Source organism: Rutidosis leptorrhynchoides, chromosome 1, assembly GCF_046630445.1.
Source record: "Rutidosis leptorrhynchoides isolate AG116_Rl617_1_P2 chromosome 1, CSIRO_AGI_Rlap_v1, whole genome shotgun sequence".
Lineage (NCBI taxonomy): Eukaryota > Viridiplantae > Streptophyta > Magnoliopsida > Asterales > Asteraceae > Rutidosis > Rutidosis leptorrhynchoides.
The window spans coordinates 391,574,559-391,580,407 of NC_092333.1; positions in this window are offsets into that span (position 1 = coordinate 391,574,559).

Below are 5,849 nucleotides of genomic sequence, written 5' to 3' on the forward strand. Positions count from 1 at the left end.
ATCCAGTTTTATGGTGTTTATCGTGTTTCCGGGTTTTAAATCATTAAGTTAGCATATCATATAGATATAGAACATGTGTTTAGTTGATTTTAAAAGTCTAGTTAGAAGGATTAACTTTATCTGCGAATAAGTTTAGAATTAACTAAACTATGTTCTAGTGATTACAAATTTATAACGTTGAATAAGACAGCTTTTTATGTATGAATCGAATGATGTTATGAACATCATTACTACCTCAAGTTCCTTGGATAAACCTACTGGAAATGAGAAAAATGGATCTAGCTTCAATGGATCCTTGGATGGCTTGAAAGTTCTTGAAGCAGAATCATGACACGAAAACAATTTCAAGTAAGATTTCCACTCGAAATAAGATTGTTATAGTTATAGAAATTGAATTAAAGTTTGAATATGATTATTACCTTGTATTAGAAAGATAACCTACTGTAAGTAACAAAGGTTTCTTGATCTTGGATGATTACTTGGAATGGATTTATAAAACTTGGAAGTAAACTTGCAATCTTGGAAGTATTCTTGATTTTATGAAACTTGAACTTTTGGAATTTATGAAGAACACATAGAACTTGAAGATAGAACTTGAGAGAGATCAATTAGATGAAGAAAATTGAAGAATGAAAGTGTTTGTAGGTGTTTTTGGTCGTTGGTGTATGGATTAGATATAAAGGATATGTAATTTTGTTTTCATGTAAATAAGTCATGAATGATTACTCATATTTTTGTAATTTTATGAGATATTTCATGCTAGTTGCCAAGTGATGATTCCCACATGTGTTAGGTGACTCACATGGGCTGCTAAGAGCTGATCATTGGAGTGTATATACCAATAGTACATACATCTAAAAGCTGTGTATTGTACGAGTACGAATACGGGTGCATACGAGTAGAATTGTTGATGAAACTGAACGAGGATGTAATTGTAAGCATTTTTTTTAAGTAGAAGTATTTTGATAAGTGTATTGAAGTCTTTCAAAAGTGTATAAATACATATTAAAACACTACATGTATATACATTTTAACTGAGTCGTTAAGTCATCGTTAGTCGTTACATGTAAGTGTTGTTTTGAAACCTTTAGGTTAACGATCTTGTTAAATATTGTTAACCCAATGTTTATAATATCAAATGAGATTTTAAATTATTATATTATCATGATATTATCATGTATGAATATCTCTTAATATGATATATATACATTAAATGTCTTTACAACGATAATCGTTACATATATGTCTCGTTTAAAAATCATTAAGTTAGTAGTCTTGTTTTTACATATGTAGTTCATTGTTAATATACTTAATGATATGTTTACTTATCATAATATCATGTTAACTATATATATATCCATATATATGCCATCATATAGTTTTTACAAGTTTTAACGTTCGTGAATCACCGGTCAACTTGGGTGGTCAATTGTTTATATGAAACATATTTCAATTAATCAAGTCTTAACAAGTTTGATTTCTTAACATGTTGGAAACATTTAATCATGTAAATATCAATCTCAATTAATATATATAAACATGGAAAAGTTCGGGTCACTACATTAGGGCACTTAACACCTCGCACCACTAACCCCTAGGGTGGCACCTTAACACCTCGGCACATCACCCCGAGTGGCATCTTAACACCTCGATGCAACACTCATTATTTTACGGAGTGGTGTCTTAACACCTCGACACTACACTCCTAGGTGGCATCTTAACACCTCGATGCTACACCCGAGTGGCATCTTAACACCTCGATGCTACACTCTTCACGTGAAACATAGTGTCTTAGCACCTCGACACTACACATTTCACGCTACAACAAATAGATACATTATATACCTACACATATAATTATTCCACTCACCTCGAATTGCCCGCACAAGTCATAAACGTAAATCGCCTCCAAAAGCAACCGAACAAACCTTTTACCTATAATACGCATATAGATATACAAACAATCAACATACATTCTCTACGAGAGAATTCGACTTCAACACCCTTAACAAGGGTTTACACATATCACCACAAACCGCCCATTTAGACACATAAAGTGGACTTCACCAATTACCACTACGGGTGGTAATTCAGACCCATCCAACAAGTACAATTTAACCAAAATTATATTTGACACCATTTAAACCAATCTAGGTCTTAACCAAAATTGCTTAACATCCAATTAATCCAAAATTAAAGTCATTAACAAATTTGACCCATCTAAGTCAACCCATTTTGACATAAGTCCCAAAAACATCTTTAATCACTAACGGCTAGTGACTAACTTTCCAAAATACCATTTAACACTTGAATCAAACATTTATATACTTAGTTCATCAAATATTGACCCATAACTTAGTTTGACACCGAATCAAGCTTACTTGACCCAAAATACCCATTCGACCCATTTTGACCTAGATTAGGGTTTACACCCAAAAATCAAGTCAACACAAGTGTTCTAAGGTTTAACTAACACATGCAAGGTCCAAACTAACAATTCCATCAATTGAAACCCTAAGTCACCAATTCGGGTTTACATACATGAATCTTCCCCAAAAACCCCCAAACTTCACAATAAATGGGTTATAACTCTAACTAGCACAAACTTTAACTCAAACAATAATCTTAACAAAGAAATTCGGATTTAGAGCTTACCAACACTACCACCACGTCGCCGTGAACGAGGTGAACAACTTTAACTCTTGAGACCCGACCTGAATCACACTTCGTCTTCTTCAAATCCCCAACTCTCTCTCGCTAGAACCTCTCTCTCTCACTAGGGTTTGATGAGAGTGTTTGAGAAGGTGAAATGGGGATAAGAATGAGAGTGGATCAGTTTTAATGGCTCAAAACCGACCCCCAAGTGAAAAGACTCAAATACCCTCTTTTAAAACCTTTAAAATACAGCTGCTGGCCTGTCAGGCACTTTGGACGGCGTCCAAAATGGCCGGACGGCGTCCCACCCTTCATTCTTGGACGGCGTCCCAAAGTCTGGACGGAGTCCCAATGAACTGAGCCTGAAACTGAACTTGTTTTGGTCGTAACTTTCAAACCGTAGCTCCGTTTTTGATGAACCAAATATCGTTGGAAACGTAATGAGATTTACTATCCAATGGTAAGGTTTTATAACATCAACTCTAATTTTATTTGGGATCCAAATATACGCTTACATGCCTCGTATTTCGAATGACGCTCGAAATAACGTGTAACTGAAAAACGGGTGTTACAACTCTCCCCCACTTAAATTGGATCACGTCCTCGTGATCCGTACAAACACTAGAAGTTAAGCACTTCTTCCACGAACATTTCCGCTTCCAACGCAGAGTCACACAAGTAGTAAGCTCATCCGAATCCTCGCTTCGTGCACTAACGCATCATAATACAACAACCGTACTTCACAATCATCCTAAAAGAAGGACAATTCACCGGCAACCATCGTCGTCACACCTCACGATTCCTACAAAACACAACAAAGCCCATCATCCATAACATCATCCGTGAATTCTAAGATCCCACTACACGCTAATGATCACTAGCGTGCACTACCACAATAAACGATATCTCATACACTCAACGTCCAGAATTTCCATTTAGGAAATACGAAAAATACCACATTTTCCTTCAAGTTCTCACGGCTGCAACACGCAACAAGCGTCATCCATAACTATATCGCCCTATGCGATCTTCTAAATTCACTACGCCGCGAACCAAGTCTTACATTAATCCAAATCGAGAAGGATTCATGCTTCCTTAAAATTTCGTACTCATTCGGTTCATAACCGTACTACTCGACCGATCATTCCTGAATATTCTTTAGGCCAAGAACCAAACTCCCTCCGGCTCTACACCGGATCATTCCTTCAGCGAAAAATTTTTACTAACCCCGCAATAACACTTAAGAAGCACCACTTTCCCGCCGATCGATCCACACACGACTATACATCACTGATTAATCCAGGACGACAATAATACACCACGAATTAGACGAAACATCAACACATCGTCATAGGGTTTCTCCTCTGAACCATACAATACGGCTTCCTAGTACTAGCATAGAAGCTATTCGTATACCAAAATTTCGTCAACGGCGAATCATCATCACAAAATTTCCGCAATTCGCCACACGACTCACAAAAATATTCACCACGCCGGGTGAACTTTCCTACCTAGACCGTCCGTTAAGGATGGTCTCAACATTTCAATGCAACTAACAGTCGCATCACTAGGGAGCACGCTCTCGCAAACAAACAACATCTGCGTGTCTCGATGTGAGACAGTCAAAATCGACACTCTCCGCCTCACATTCGTCCATAAAGTGGAATAATCCACTGACAATCTTCACGATTGCGTTTCCCGACAGGGAAAATACGATATTCGCCACGATATCGAACTCGTTCTCATTCAATTATACTGTCCGGGTTTCATGACAATCCAGATTTTTCACTACGGGAGCACTCGCAACGACACTTCATTCTCTCACTCCGGGATCTCAAACTTCACATTTGGTCTCATAACGCACATTGGTACTACACGACCACCTTACATAGGAAGTCTTACACTTCCTTCGATCCCATCATCACAATCTTCACGCATAACATTCCAGAGTTGTAACTCACAATCGTAAAGCACGATCTCGAGTCAACATTAGCAACCCGTCACTCTTCCTCGTTAGGAACTCTGAATACCTATTGAGGCTTAGCACGGTACGCTCCGACATTTCACTATACATAACACCACTGGAGTTTTCCTCGGGCGACAGTAAAAACTCCCCCACTTAGGATTTATCTCCCTATTCTCACCGCCAAGATGATAACATCCCGCGGAATTGAAATTCCACGTCACACCTGACCATTGTCACCGTTGGTCGTAAACATCAATTCACCGCAAATTCACTTTAAGCTCTCAGAGCCGACAGGCACAATCACTTGAGACGTCGTACACGCGATGACATCGCACATTCATACCACAATTCACAACTAACTACCTTAATTGTTTGAAAAGCAAACTCCACCAAAGTCCTACATATGCCTCTAAGCCTAGGCATATGTCACTCCGCTTACTCAGTCGTGCATCTCAGTCGAGATCACCCGCCCTTCCACGCAACGAACTTTTTCAACAATTGCTCACTCTCATGGAGAAGAGTGACAAATTCCGACACCATAATTGCGTCCACCACAATGTCAACACTTCATCATATCCTTCGGACTAACCGACCATTAAGTCCGTCACCGGCTCACCGGTCATCTCTACCCGTCTATCACTTAAGAGCAACAAGATTCGCTCACCCGTCACTTCATAAGAAGTATTCGTCACAATGCTCTTAAACTTCGACTTTCGCAACCGTCGAATTACCATCACCCGTCGATCACTATTATAATCTCCGATGCTTCCAAGGGTATCTCACGGGCACCCTAAGCACAAAGTGATCACACCACTACCGGAGTAGAACATTACACTAGCAGGTATAAAAAGGCACCTGACGCAGTCTCATGCAGACTCCCACCACAATCAAATGAATTTTAGAAAATCGATCTTTAGGTTCCATACACCCGATGTCACCCATCTCTCTATAATAATGACCCGAAGTCATACCTACCCGATAACCTTACGGTTTATTGTCTTATCGAAAGTTCCTAGCGATCACACGCTACCCGCAGTTTCCACAAGGCCAAACGATATAGCCTAATGAGGCCCTTCATCTAACACAAGGAGATGCTCGGGGATACCAAGTCTTACACCCTTCTACATCTCGATAAAACCACTACTACAAGGGATATTCCATTAGGAATGTTGCCCTATAATCTACAACACACTAACGCAATCAACATTACACGGGTCCCACTCCCATG